Source organism: Rattus rattus, chromosome 5 (assembly GCF_011064425.1).
Source record: "Rattus rattus isolate New Zealand chromosome 5, Rrattus_CSIRO_v1, whole genome shotgun sequence".
Lineage (NCBI taxonomy): Eukaryota > Metazoa > Chordata > Mammalia > Rodentia > Muridae > Rattus > Rattus rattus.
The window spans coordinates 68,760,485-68,775,107 of NC_046158.1; the positions used below are offsets into that span (position 1 = coordinate 68,760,485).

Sequence of the window (14,623 nt, forward strand, 5' to 3'; positions counted from 1 at the left end):
ATTCCTTGAATGCCTCTCCATACAAATGAGACTTTTACAATACATTAAGCTCCAGTCAATGTACATTCACCCCGAAAACTCCTTCCCATTCATATATATAAGGTTCATATATAGCTCTTGTTCACTCCCAATCAAGTGTATGTGCACAAGCTAAGATCATCTAAGAGAGCTGTTTCATTGAAGATTGTCAGAGAAGTTCTTCGCTTAAAAAAGATCGAACACTAAGATTTTCAGAGAAGGCCCTTTTACTCCCAGGATCCTGCAGAACCCCACTTGTTCCAGACTCTGATTCATCCTCCAACCCAGGAGGATGTGGTATCACATCTGGACCCCAAAGCGCATACCACAGTTGCCAGATGCAGAAAGGTCAACCCTGAAGCGATACACACACGAAAAACAAGATGGGTCCAGCAGCTTGTATTTATGTTTATTTGTGCACCTACATATAGGATGCATGTGTGTACCAATAATAATCAAAGCAGAAGAAACTCTCACTTAGAGTGGGCGTATGAGAGATTCTAGGGAAGGTGGCTGAGAGTGGCTGGAGGGAGGAAAAGTGATAATTCTATTTCAAGTAAAAGCATATTAAAAATATACCATTTAAAATGTTAATTTAATCTGCCCCTAGAGGGATTGCAGGTGTGGCTGCTGCATCAGTGGGTGGCAGAAAGGACAGAGGCTATGTCTACATTTAGTGTTCTGACCTGTGAATATCTGAATGATTAGTAGCATGGTGTTTCCTTAAAAAGTGAGCCTGAGATAACCCGTAGTCCAGCACCAGGCAGGCCTGGATAGGCTCCCAGGATGGGGAACAAGCTCAAGCTAGAGACTAGAAGATTATACCTAGGACTTCCAACCTGGGTGGGAACAATCCCAAGACAGAGGACCACTCAGGTGGTCAGGTGAAGAGTAAGCCCTAGACAACCACCAGACTGGAATCATGGGGCTCTAGATAGGGAGCTAACTTGAGATGACCACCAGTCCAGCTAGCTCAGGTCTGGGGACTAGCGACAGACCATACCCAAGATGACTCCTGCCAGATGCCATAATGCACAAGTGAGGCATAGCACTCCTGAGACTACTCTTGTGACAACCCCAGATACTCAGAGATCCTTTAGCTCCACTAAAAGGAGCATGTCCTAGCCTTAGTCTCAGCCAAGTTATGATATGCAGATCTCCAATTAAGAAACATGGTGGGTTTGAGCACCACCTTAAGATTGTACCAATTGTAATAAGTCTGGAGGTGCATGGCCCACTGCTTCAGTACTTGTTCAAAATAAGGGGAATCTGGGCCAGAGTCAATGGCAGCTTTTCTGATTAGTGCCAAGTCTGCCAGAGGAGAGGGAATATCAGGGCCAAGATTGATAGGGAAAGCCTCACAATATACCTGAGGAGAATGAGGCCCCCAGGTGAGAGACGGTCCAAGATGGATGGGCATGGCAGGAGTGACTGCTGGAAGGCAAAATTCCCCTAAATCATGCCAGGGGTAAGCTGGGGGTACCTCTGATGGGGCAGGAACAGAAGGGCTAGTGAGTGAGATACCTGGGACAGCAGGGCTAGGGGATGGCTTGGAGCCTGACAGATGGAGGGCTGGAGCAGAGCTGTCCTCATTCTCATTAATAATATCAACCTGTTTTCCCTGAGAAAGTGGGGTGGGGTCAGTAATGGAAAGGTGAACATTAGCCTGATCCTAGCAGTGTTTGAGGGGCAGCCACCACTTTCTCTGAAGAATTCTTAAGACTGGTAATTACTGGAAGGAGGATAGGGAAAAAGAACAAGGGAGGGGTAATCCCAGACTGTACCTAGCACTTGTGGGCAAGGAAGAGAACGTGAATCCAGAGGTCAGGGTCTCACATGCTATCTGGTATATCCAGGGGGCCAAAATTGCAGCCTCCACCCCAAATTAGTCCAGGTCAGGAGTCTTAACCTTGAGACCACGAGTAACCAGAAGGGTTTTCAGAGCCGTAATCTGGGTTTCCTTGATGGTGGAGGGGAGGGAATCCATGACGACAAGTGCAAAGGAAACAAATGAGAAACACATATGACAATTATGACAGGATGTGACAAAAGTCATGTGTGTACTAAGCAGGGGACTCCAGCAGGTGTAGCTTCACAGTATCTCTGGGATGGAAAAGACATTCAGGAGCCAATCCCTGGTACCACTGTCTGGGAGACCAATCCCTATGTCAGGTACCAGGGTGAATCCAGACCAAAAGTGAAAATGAACAGACAAAGAGAAAGAAGACAGAAAAGATGGCTGCCATGCTCCCCTTCAGCACACTCACCCAAAGATAAAGAAGAATGAAAAGATGACTGCAGCATGCTCTCCATCGAGGGACCCACAACATAAAACATTAAGGGACCAACTCATTGATGAAGCAACCCAAGGGGGCACAACAGCAACACCGCCAGGACAAGAGCAGATCAGGTCAAACCTTGAGCACAGTCCTTGCAGCAACAGGCAAAAAAACGAGCCCCCAGTAAAGGAGGTTCACAAGCAGCCACAAAACAAGGACGATGAACCGACTACATTGGACGCCAGATACTGCCTGTGCCTGGATTACTCCCCATCTGACCATACTTGCCCTTGGAGGCTGGAGGTGCAGAGTCAATGACACAGCTCATCGGAACGCTGCTGAAAGCTCCTTTAATACTCTCCACCCATGCCCCATTGGTCCCAAGAAAGCATCTCTTCTAAACAGCAGTTCCTGATTGACTGGCACTGTCTGTGCCAGCAATCCTTGGCCTCTCAGGCAGTCCTCAGTTAGGTCCTTCTGCAGTAGATGCCTTTGTGGCTGTGCTGCCCCCCAGCATTTATGTTTATGTAGAGGTGGCCCCACCATTCCTGCTACAGTAGGTTAATAGAAGAGAAAGAGAAACAGAAGGATGTGTGCACAATGAAGAGAGGCAGAATTGGAGACTTAATAATAGTGAGGAGCAGCCTGGTGTGAGTAGCCAATGATGCCACTGGGATCATGGTGGGGTCCTGGTCTGTGCTGCCACCAGGGATCTTGCCTGGGTAATGGGCCTGCAGCAACAGGGAACTGTTACCACCAAAGGCCGTGTTGATGTCCCTGGTCTGGACTGCTACCCAGGGACATGCTGGTGTCTGAGGGCTATGTACAACTGGTCCCATCCTTCATCTGGGCATTGTGGGAGAGCAGGCCCTGCACCCAAGAGAGCCCGGCCTGACTTGTTTCCTGGGTAGCTGTGTGGACAAGGGAGAGATGCTCTCCTCTCTTCCACAGTCCCTTGTCATCTATGGCAAATGGGAGAGCTGGCTCTGTGGTTATAGAGTGGGAGAACTGGGAGATAAGGCCTTGCTCCCTGGGCAGCAGAGTAGAGGTGGCTTTGGTTGTGAGGGTTGAGGATGAACCAGCTTGAGGGTGTGAGAGTGGGAGAGACAAAGGACTGAGCAGGTTGGATTCCTCTCAGGCCCAGATCAAGGGCTTTGAATTGGCCCACCCCAACATCTATCCCACCAAAGAACTGTTGGTGTATGTGAAGGAGCCAGTCCTACAGCTCTAAAACTACAGGAACTCCATGACACAGAGCAACAACAGAATATCAAGATGAGTCCCAGTAGAGTTCTCATATCGGTAGAGGAGCAGAAGCCAGAGGTCTTTTATCAGGAGTCATTGCAGTGAACATTTGCTAAGAAGACATGCACACAAAAGGATATACTGTGGGACACATTGTGGCAAACTAAAACTTCCACAATGTTTTCTCTGTTGCAAGGCGAGATTGCAAGGGCAGAGGGTAGGTATGAGAGAGGGAGAGATGAGTAGGATTGGGGTGCATGGTGTGAAACTCACAAAGAACCAATGAAAGGTTTTAAAAAATGTTAATTTAAAAAGAACCATCCAAATCCTTAGTAAGTCTGTCAAAGAAAAACCAAATTAAAAAAAAAGCTCTCCAAATTAGAAATCAGTGAATGCTACATACCCATGGGCATTGAAGAGAATACAAGGGTAGCATTACAGTCATCTATCTTGGAGTCTTGAGTGACTCCATCTTCAGTCAGCCTAATAAAATGACATTGGGGCTCTTGTGTGGGCCATATACTCATAACCACAGTTGCTGTGAGTTCATGAGTGTCGGAGCCTTGTCATGTCCACTACAGAATTTTAATACCATACCCTCATAAAAGCAGTTTGAAACCAAGACTACTGCAGCTTAATCTGGAGTTTGTTTGTTTTGGGGATCAAACTCAAGGCTTATGCTACTCCCCAGTCCAAATTCACCAAGCTCATTCAAGCGCTGGATGTCCTGGAACTCACTCTGAAGACCAGGCTGGCCTTGAACTCAGAGATCCACCTACTTCTGCCTCCAGAGTGCTGGATTAAAGGCATATGGTACCACCTCCCAGCCCAGAAATCAATCCAACTTTTAAAAGAATGCAACGATTTGGAATAAAATATTAGCAATTAAAAGAGTGACATATTTCTAACAAATCAGTGAGAGTTTCGTTTCAGGAACCCAAGGGTTATTCAACCACAGAAAGCTTACTAGAAAAATTAATGTCCTTTTATTAATACATTAAAAATAATTTGATGGTCACCACTAAAATTCTATTAAAATATACATATTTACATGTTGTTTGTTATCATTCAATATTGTTTTAGAGTAGTTTCAAAGTAGTAAGTGCAGTTAGAGAAGAATGTGAACTATCTTTTAGAAATAGGAAGATAAAGGGATACCATCTAATATTCTCACTGTATAATGGTTTCCTCAATAAGGTGATAGGCTACTAAAAAATCATTGGTAAGAAAGTTTACTGAGCCGTGGAATAAGCCTGCAATGAAACTAGATATTCACTATTTTATCAATAACCTCTCAAAACGCAAAGGCACAAACTCTAGCAAATGCTTATAACCAAAAAGTAAGTAAAATTTCCCAAAGTTTTGGTGGCTATAAGTTCACCTTAAAGCTGGTGATGTTAAACCTTTGACTACATGTAAATAACTATAGTAAATAATATAAAGTTCTATAAAAAATTTGTCAATGGGCAAACGGCAACATTACAGACCATAACTGCAATGGTGAGAGATTCATGTTTTAATCATTGAGAGCTTTAAAAATGCATAAAATGGGGTCAACAGTGAAACACTGTCTCAAACAAACAAACAAACAAACAAGCAAACAAGCAAACAGCAAAAAAAGGAACAGAAGACGCAAAAGGCAAAGTAGATAAAAACAAAACTACGTGATCCATAGTTCAAGTTCAAACGTCCAATGGACAAGATGAAAATGTCAAAAACCCAACAGCAACTAGGAAAATCATGGAAACAGAAATCTGAGGTTGTTCAAATAATCAGAAAGATAACAGATACTGCTGGGTGACATGTGAGGTATGAGTATTCCCAGGCAGTGCATTGGGATTGTAATGTTATGCTCTATTTTGAAGAGTCATGTTATGCTCTATTTTGAAGACAATGTTAAATTATAAATACAGACAGCATTTGAGTCCAAGATTTCATAGTAGAAAATCTATTTAGCCCCTGAAATTTTCACCCTACAGTCACATAGGCAAAAATTAGTATCTGTTGTTACCCTGTGTGGGGTAAAACTTCAAAACCAAGTGAATACCTGTTTATTTTGGGTCTGGCTGCATATATGATTGTGGTTTACAGGATAGATTGCTATATAGTTTTCGAGAAACATAAAATGTTCTTTATATTTCTGTTTTTGAGAGAGGGAGGGAGGAGAGAGAGAGAGAGAGAGAGAGAGAGAGAGAGAGAGAGAGAGAGAGAGAGAGAGAATTGAACAGAAAACTACTTGTCTGACTATGCCTCTTAATGTGGAAGAGTCCATAAGAAATTGGAGTAAACCAAGATGTGTGTGATAGTCTAATAGTCTGTGCATTTGTATCTGGTTATACAAACACCGAGAAAATCACAGTCTATTTATATATACTTCCTAAGTGAGAGAATGACAGTGAGGAGATAGAAATAGTAAAAATGGGTAGAGGAAAGCATCGAGCTGGGATACTTTTGTGTTCATGTATGCTTGGACAGATGTGTTGTTTTAAAGGAAATCACAGAACTGGGAACAGAAGATAAATGTGAACAGCCAACATCCTACATCTTCTGTGCCTGTATTTAAGTCCCAAACTCTCCAGATCGCCAGAAGATAATATTCCTAGCTAAGGGTATAGTACTGGATGAGTCTTAATGACTTTCAGTGAGTGCAGCCTAGCTTCAGAGATTACTTATGCTCAACCTTAGAACGTGCCATCTTCAGGAGAGTGCTTCGGGTTTAGACTTACTTCATTGGGCTTGCTTCGTATTATTGCACTTGCCCTGTGGTGTCTTTCTCTGCAGACCCTGGCCTGATGGGAAAGGAGTCACAGGTCCAAGCCCACGCAGATGCTGTCTTTTTGGTGCTTCTCAAACCTGAGCACATGCCAGGAATGCTTGGATTCTGTAAAGGCAGATTTTTCAGCCTCCCCTCTACTCTCTGATTCTGTAGGTTCTGAATGGGCTCTGACAGTCTGAACTTCTCCCTGTTTGTGCTGCTGCCTGTGATCCAGGACCACACTTTAGAAACCACTAAATTAATTAATTCATTCTTTCCCTCGGAATTTTTTTATTTTTGCCTTATATATTTACCAAATGAAAATAGTAAGAGGTTTATAGTCTATTGGAGTTGGAAAGACTACCTATCATTCAATCTTTCTTGGCAGACAATGAAACAATGATTCAAAGAATACAGGAGACCACTGATCACCAAGATAGAAACCAGCCTGGTTATCTGAGTTCTAGTGCAACTATTTAATCCTGCCTGTGTCTAATACTTCTTGGCTAATGAATGTTCTATAAGGAGCTATGTGTTGAATATTTGGGCCATAGGGTGCAGATGTTGATATTTAGGATTGGGGCCTTTTGGGTAGTCTTCAGATCATTGTAGCATGTCTTTCAAGAGGATACTGGTAGTAGGACCCTGCTATATATGTGAAGTGGAAACTTAAGAGTTCTTTGGAAAGTCAGCTGGATGGTGTTTTGCTGGGGGAAACACACAAAGGAACATTTAACTGAAGTGGACACAAGTGGAAGGCTCAGGCAGACTTGTGAAGAAATGTTTCACTGAAGCAGACACAGGTGAATGGATATTCTGCTGAAACAAGCACATTAAAAGACACGTGATAAAGGATTCTTTACTAACGACACACATGTATTGGTCCACCTTACATCGTATAGTTGAGCTGCATTCGTTGTAACTCCATATAGAGAAGTGCACCAAAAAACTTCTGGTGCTGTGCTGCAGTTTCTTGCCTCTCCAGCAGACTCAGGCTGATTGATAGGGTGATGTCTGCTGGGACAGACACACGTGCATAGGCAAGACACGAGCTGAGGCAAGACAGGTAGAAGACAAGTGATGTTTGGAGGGTAGAAAAAGGACTCAATGGAGAGTGATGGAGCCTGAGCTAGCCTTGCTTCTAGAGTTATTTGTGCAACACTTGTTGTCTCACATCTTTGCTGATCTTCACTTCACTCAGAGGGGTACAACTGAGAACTTTTCCTGGTTTCTGTTGGCCCTCCTTGTGTGCAGGCTGAGGTCTGGTTGTCTCTGCTAGGTGGTGCTACCGCTGCTGCTACCCAGGCACTGCTGAATTGGACTGCTGAAATAGAGCTGCTGCTGCTAACCTGAAAACTGACCTGCTAATTTCCAGAACAAGTGTTGCTCCAAAGAACCCTTACTAACTAGGTCCATTGGCCCCATATTCTTTCTTTTCCACTACCTCTGGTAGGTGGTGGGCTAAAGGGGAGGTTAAAGCATTTAAGAACTATCATAAAAAAAGGCCTTGAAACCTATGTATTCCTTTGCTTTTTGGATTCCGACATAGGCAGTTTGCTCTACAGAATACCCTTCACAATTGCCTGTGGCATACCTTCCAGGGGTTCAGAGTGATGAGTTCTTCCAGTCTTATACCAAAACCATGAGTCAAATAAACACTTTTCTCTCATAGGTTAATTATGTCATATATAATATGGAGCAGTTGTGGCACCATAGCTTTATTGGAATATGAGTTAATGCTGATAAACGGGCCCCACTAAACTGTTACAAAGCAAAAATGTTATCTTTTACTGAGTCCTAACAGCTAGCGTGAAGGAAGGCTTTAATTATCTGATTAGCAATACTCTTCTTTCACGGTTCTGTTATGAACCTGTTAGTAGAGAATACAAAACAGATGCCAGCTGAAGGGAAACCAACTGATAAATACCAAAAACCAGATGCTAGGTGAAAATTTGATTATTGACAAACACAGCTTGAAGGAGGGTTATCTACTCATAAGAGAGTTAAAAAATACTAAACCCAGAAATTAACACAGTGAATAAAGACTTTTTTCTCCACAATGCATGCATTTTAAGACATTGTGCTTGCATCTTTGATCTCATATTCATTCTTTCAGTTTCAAGAAATACATTATATTGTTATCGTTACTTTTGGCTTCTGAGGAAACTGGATCTCAGGAAAACTAAGCCATGTGTCTAAGAACTCGCCCCAGATTCAAGAAGCAAACATTGCTTGCCTGCATTACTTTTTATTTTTTTTGAGATGTTTTCACTAGCCTTAGCTGGTGTGGAAACTATTCTGCACTCAAGTCTAGCTTTGGACTCTCGGAGACTTGCCTGCCTCTGCAACCAGAGCACTGGAATTAAAGTTGTGTGCCACCACGCCCAGCTTTATTCGTTTCTTTCCTTGTCGCTATGGTGAGACAGCTGACAGAAGCAGCATATAGAAGGGAAGGTTTGCTTTTGCTCATGGTTTCAGAAGGATTTCAGTCCAGCACAACAAGGAAGGTATGGTGAGTGGTACATGAAAGTGCGGATGCTGTGGATACATTGTGGTTAAGTGCCAATTAAAGAACAAGTATGTATACAGAGGCCCTCTCCTACTGACCTACTTCTACCTGCTAGACTTCATGTGCCAAAGGATCCTCAATATCCAAAAACCGTTACCTATTGGGAACCAAGTGTTCAAACACTTGAATCTACAAAGAATGTGTCGTACTCAAAGCATAACATTTCACCCTGTTTCCTACATGTTCACAGACATAATACAAAATGCATTTGGTTCAGTTTTGAGGCTCTTATAGTTGTTTCTTACATGTCCATCATTTTATTAGCATAGATTAATTGCATAAAATAATGAATTACATTGTGACATTTCCTATATGTATGCGTTGTGGTCATACTTATCCCCCATTAACCTCTTGTTCCTTCTTTATAATTTTAACAGTATCAACATTGTTCAGAACTATGATATCTTTCTGAAACACAGCAATCTCATGGTCAGGAACCCCTGTTATATATTTCCTTTTGGCATGATGCATTGAACTGAGAAGTTCTTAAAAGAAGAAGGGATAGGGAGGTGGAGGGTAGATTTGGAAGGACTTAAGTACAGGGGTAGTAGAATGTGAATACTATTAAGCAATATTGTATGAAAATTTCAACAAGTAAATATAATTATTTCAGCTAAAAAGTTATAAGAATGGGAAAGATGTTTCAGTGGCTAATAGTGTTTACTCTTCTTATAGAAGACTTAAGTTCTCTCTGCATATGTCAGGGTGCTCACAACTTCTTGTAATCCCAGTTATAGGGGATCCACAACATCTTCTGTACTCTACTAATACCTGCACATGTGTGACATATTCTCTCTTACAAATATATATGAACACACAAGTTAGTCTTTAGGAAGTTTTATGCTTCCAATATACAAAATGGCAAAGAATAAAACTTCCCATTCTAAAGAGGAAGATTTGTAGGATAGAAAAAAAAGTCTGGAACTACAGAGTAGGAAAGACAATAATCCCTGTAGCCACTTGCCCAGCATTCAGGGTGGGTGGCATTTCAGCTCTGATGGGCTTGACCTTGCAATTGAAAACACATGTAGCATCGCTCTCCCTGTTTGGTTCCTACAACTTGGCATGTGTCCCATGATCCTGCTATCTCAAACACATTGATATCTGTATTGCCATTTAGGATGTACTCTTCAAGTGTATCTAAGCTAATAATTCACATATAGCTAATTCAGGAGCCGCATGCAGGAACTTCTACTTTGTTAAATGTCATCTACCCATATAGGCTTGATTTTTTTGAACATTGGTGAAAGTTTCTATAACTCCATAATTCTTGCATTTTATAAAGCCTGAGATCTAGTTGCACCCCTTTGGACAATGGCTACAGGGGCATTTAACTGTCTATATACTGAACCTTGGAAAACATGGCCCTAAGTTGTCCCTTTATAGGAAGGCACCACTTAAACTCTTATTACTTTATGGTATTTTTTTGGAGGGGAGTCTTTCACATGCATTTTTACATTTTGTACCCCAGAGCCTTTGATGAGCAGGATGTCTCCTACCCATTCAGCTGTGGTTAGGCAGGATTTCTCCTACCTGTTCAGTGCACAATGTTTGCTTTCTCTTTAATTGTGCTGAGTATTTAGCAGTGATCGTCACATTTATTCTGTCAACAGCTTTAAACACATTTCCAAACTGCATATTTGAAAATACCTTTTTGTTCTACCTTTTGTCTTGTGTTCTTACTGTAAATCTCGTTGAAAGCAACAAGCAATAACCATGCCACAGCCTGAATGTTAAGCCCCATTGTGATTTCCTCCACCAAAGTCAGTACTTTTGAATTCAGCCTCCCTCACTTTTTCAAGACACAGCAGCTAAAACATAGCCAGATATTTTTGTTTTTTCTCCACACTGTTACATGAGTGTAACAATTTGTGTTAATCTCCAATAAAGTCCTGGCATCCACGGGAAACCTCACAAGCACGGCATCAATGTCAGCTTTTTCATCATCTCTGGATTCTGAACTTCTGCTCTTAAGGCTCATTAATTCTGCTTTCAGCTTTCTAGGATTGCCCTACCCTGCATCTCCAAACTCTTCCACTTTCCTTCTGCAACTTAGTTCCAAACTTAGAACCTTTTGTCAAGTTTTAACTGTAGCAATAGCCCTATTTATGGTATCAGTTTCTGTATTAATTATGCTTCTTGTCACTGTGCCAAAATGACTGACCAAAAAAAAATAAAAGACAAGTTTTTTTTTCTCATGAATTCAGAGGAATGTTAGTCTACCACAGAAGGAAGGCATGATAGTAGAGACATGGGATAAAGACTTGTTTGCACTGTGACTGCAGATTAGGAAGCAGAGGATGCAGGCTAGAACTAGATGTGAGTACAATCTTCAAAAGTCTGCCCCAGTGACCTCCTTCTGCCAGGGAGGCCACAAGTCTCCAAAGTCATGCAATCTCTCACAATAGTGTCACTAGCAGGGAACCAAAGATTCAAATACAGGAGCCTATGGGGAGACATTCCACATTTGATCCACAACACTGCCCTTAAACTACGCATGTGTTTCTTTACCTCTTGTGAATATTCATTTCTGGACATATTTCATCAGTGCCCCCCATGGACTATATGTAACTAAGGACTCATTACTAAGAGGAGATTTACATAGTTACATACTCTTTTGGGAGTCAGAGAAGCAGTTTCTTGGGAACATCTGTGTCTGTTGTAGATGGTGGCCTGAAGTCACTAAGGCGACATGGTGGACAAATAAAGAAATGTAAAATGTGGGACAAACTTAAAAAACAGAGGCAAACTCTTATCTGTCTTTGAGTGACAAGAATCAAGGAGTTGTGGGTAAACTCTGGAAGAGATGACACGTGCCTGTAATTCAAATTTGAAGAAAGGAGCCTAACTGACAACAGAGAGGTGCTGGCAAAGCAGTGACCACATGCCTGGGCTGCAGTGTCTAGCACTTTACATTGATCACCATTCCTTCAGCAATTCTTGCTGCTTTTGTTTTCCAAACTTCATTTCCCAGATTTCATTGTTCAAGGAACCCTTATCCAAGACTATCAAAGTCACAGCATTCTGGGAAATGTAGTTACAGCTTGACTAAATTGATCATACCAAAATAATACATGCAAAGAAATAAAACACGCAGACCAGTATGATGTGGAAAATTTTTCTTAATCACCAGTTTTACAGAGGTCTTATTAACAAACATAAATTTAAATTAAAAAAAATTTAAGGCATAGTATATAATTTTTTTTCAATTTTGAGGGTCTAACCCAGAGCTCCATACAAGCCAGGCACTCATTCATTATGCTATATTCCCAATTCAACATTATGATAGGTTTCATATGTATACATTACAAAATCAATGCATCTATCACTCCATGTAATTATTTTCTGTGTAGTTTAAGGTCTGTGAAAATTTAGGGTCTATCCTAGCAGCAAATTTTAAATATGCAATGGAGTATTATTAATTATCATAATCACAATATACTTTAGATCTTCAGAACTTATTCATTCTATAAATCTGAAGTTGTGAAGCTGAGGTCAGTGTTTCCCCATTGCTTTAGCCCTCCTTAGTTCCTGGGAAACTGCTGTTCTATTCTCTGCATGTAGGGCTTGTTTTAGATTCCTTATTTCACTTATCTCAAAATATCCTTCTTTGGCAGGAGGTGTTTTATCGATGGAGAAAACAAGGTTTAGAAAGTATATGACTTTTCTATGGTACAAACTTGCCTAAGATATAGTCGTAGTAAAGGATTTTGTGTTTAGATTTCTTTGACTTCAAACATACTCTATATCTGGGCACAGTGGTTCATGCCTGAAATATCAACTACTTAGAAGTGGAGGCAGGAGGATTACTTGACATCAGGTGGATCTCAAACATACCAAGACATGCTTTCAAATACCAACCTAGCCAGACTGGAGCTCTGAAGTGTTAGTCAGCGTATGACATTGAGTATAGAATTCTCTGTGTGCCCCACTATGCTACTTTAATAGGAGCAATGCCATTAATAGAAAGTCAGGGTATTATGTAAGATTGGTCCTGGTATATTTAGACATCCCCTTTTGTCAAGATGCTTTTCTTATTTTTTATATTTTTAAAAGTGTGTGTGTCTGTGCGTGCGTGCGTGCCTGTGTGCCTGTGTGTGTGTGTGTGTGTGTGTGTGTGTGTGTGTGTGTGTGTGCACTTTCGCATAAGTTTGGGGAGGCATTTAGTTCCTCTGGAGCCACCTGATATGGATGCTGGAAAGTGAGCTTGGGTCATTTACCACCTTTTTCAGTCTATAAATCAGTACCTCCTCCCTAGGGCACTGTGGGTAGATGATAATTCTGTTGAACTATTGACTTACACTTCCCATAATGTCTACCACTTCACAATTCTGAAATGGCAGAAGGTTCCAGGAAGATGTCTCCATCCTTACCAATGCCATCTATTCACTCTCCATGTGCTATTGCTCCAAGAAGGAGCAACACTACCATCCCGAGAAAGACTCACCTTGCAGAGATGAACTTTACTGGTCTCTGGGAAATGAATGTGAGAGAGAAAAGAGGAATCAGAAAGTGCATCTCATTGGTGTGAGAGTCAGTGGGTGAAAGTGTTCATTGATGCTTCCAGGCTTCCAGCTAGCAGCTGGGTGCCTTGGTTTTGATTTTTAGTTTATAAACATTTTCTCTGCCTGTCAGTTCTCCAAATGGAGCTAAATTCATCTCCGTGTCAGCTGGGGTGTAAGAGCCCCTGTAAATATGTCAAAGCTGAGAAGAAAGCTCCACTCAGAGACTGGCACAAAAGAAAGCGCTTTATTCTTGTCAGAGTCTGGACAGTCCTGGCTGAGGCATCGCCTAATGGAATGTTAAATGGAAAATATCTCCTGCTTCCTGGAGCATCTGCTGAGTCCCGAAGCTGAAGACACTGGTTGATAAATGCTCGCTTCCTTCATAAAGAAAGCTGTCAATCACTTCTCTATGCAAGACTTGCTAAGAGATTGCTACTGACTCCCATCCATCTCTCCATGTGCACTGAAGAATACCTTCAAAGTTCACTATGACAAAAAAGAAAGAAGGAAAGAAAAGAAAGAAAAATTAATCTAAGATGGGTTCTTCGAGAAGTAGACACACAGCCAAAGTAATTTACAAATAATTTACTAGGAATATACTCGCAGGAGAAGACAAGAGCGTGAGAAGAGGGAAGAGGAAGGCCCAGACAAGGGTGCTATTAAAGGGCAAGTCTCTAGGTCAGGGTGTTGGATTCCTTTAGAATTCACTGTAGAATTCATTGGGCAAATGACCTCTCGGATCTGTTTCTAGGCAAAGGAGCTGATACTATGCCGTTGTTCTTACACAGGGCCTTCTTTGTTCTTGCTGCTCAAGGATGAGCCTCCGTGGTCATAGATACTGGTTTTATCAGGAAAGCATTACTGATACTGGAAGATGAGCTGATTAAGGGGATCTCAAGGGACTTGATCATGGCATAAGTAGCAATGTCTTCTACAGAGGGGTGTTGTAAACTAGAAAGCCTTCTTCCCATCCCAATGTCAAAGTCAAAAGAGACTGTTGTATGAGCACCACTCATGGAGATGGGCATCTGTACTACAGGGCCTAGCTTCCTTCACACTGTATAGTAGGATGCTTGCCCAAGTGAAAGACTTTCTGGGTACAATTGGTGTTGTCTCTAGGCTAGAGAGGAGCTTCGTAAGGATTCTGGGAATGACTTGTATTTTTGTTTTCTAGGATTTATGGGTATTAAGGCTGAAGAAGCCTTAAAAAGGAGGAGTTTATAAAGATATAAAAGAATAGAATTAAAAGAGA

General features: G+C 41.7%; 1 pseudogene; it reads left to right on the top strand.

Moving 5' to 3' along the window:
- The first annotated feature begins 617 nt into the window (after positions 1-617).
- LOC116902592 lies at positions 618-738 on the top strand (annotated as a pseudogene).
- Positions 739-14,623: the final 13,885 nt, after the last annotated feature.